A 1,114-nucleotide genomic window follows, 5' to 3' on the forward strand; every position below is an offset into this window, starting at 1 on the left:
ATGACGGCGAAGTGAAGGCCTTGTACAGATTTCGTATATAAATAATTTGCCTTTTTTTTTTTTTTTTTTTTTTCTTTGTGTAATTTATCTGTAAAATCTTAATAGCCCCCCCCTTCGTCCCTGCCCCTTCTGCTGTCCAAAGGAACTGCATGTAAACTGCATAGGCTCTTGTCCCCATGTCCCTTTCTTTTGCTGTCATGGTGTTTTGGAGTGACGGAACGGTCATACAACCAGATGCCTGTGGAGGCCCCTGGGAGCCGGAGAACTTCGAATCTTCCCGTCTTGTGTGCTCGGGGCCCCTCCGCATGGCGACATTGGAAACCTGTCAGCTGGTTGTCTCTTACTTGGCAACACTGTTGGCATGGAAACAATGTAGAGGAGTTTAAACTCTGCATGGACTATGGACAAAGTATATATGGAAATCTCTCAGCATTGCACTACTGCAAAAAAATGACACGGGTGTATCTCCTAGGTACTCGTACAAACTCTTTTTGTATCTGCTGTTCTGTATACCAGAAAATGACTAATCTTACCATGCTTTTAATGTTTTACTTTTCTTTCTTTATTTTTAAATATTTTTTTTTTTTTTTTTTTTTGACCTCTGGTCATGCCTCAGATAATCCATTCCAAGTTGTATATTTTTGTTTTCCAATAAAATGTACAATCTACCCGGATTTGAAAATTGTCTTGTTTTCTCAGTTATAATGGATCCTTGAGTTTGTATACCCTGTAATAATTCCCATTTTTGTATTGAGGACGGGATGCTCCCTTTTTTTTTTTTTTTTTGTTTAGAATACATAAATGTTTACCATTTTAAATTAAGTGTCCCTGCTGACTTCCCAAAAGCACTGAGGAGCATCAGCCAATGCCTCTTAATGTTCAGATAACCTCAGATCAAATCTGTATTGTCATTAATATAAAAGCACTGAGTGGGATCAAAGGCTTCTATTTTGAAGTGCACACAATGATGCTCGACATTGGATTAGCTTTGTACTGTCCAGCTCCCTTACTGACTACATTGGCCATGTTGTGTGTTACTGTTGGCATGGCACCATGTAGAAGCTGCCTCGTGTTTTTTTTTTTTTTTTTTTTTTTTTGGATTTGCCCCCCTGAC

This window comes from Micropterus dolomieu, linkage group LG15 (genome assembly GCF_021292245.1).
Source record: "Micropterus dolomieu isolate WLL.071019.BEF.003 ecotype Adirondacks linkage group LG15, ASM2129224v1, whole genome shotgun sequence".
Classification (NCBI taxonomy): Eukaryota; Metazoa; Chordata; class Actinopteri; order Centrarchiformes; family Centrarchidae; genus Micropterus; species Micropterus dolomieu.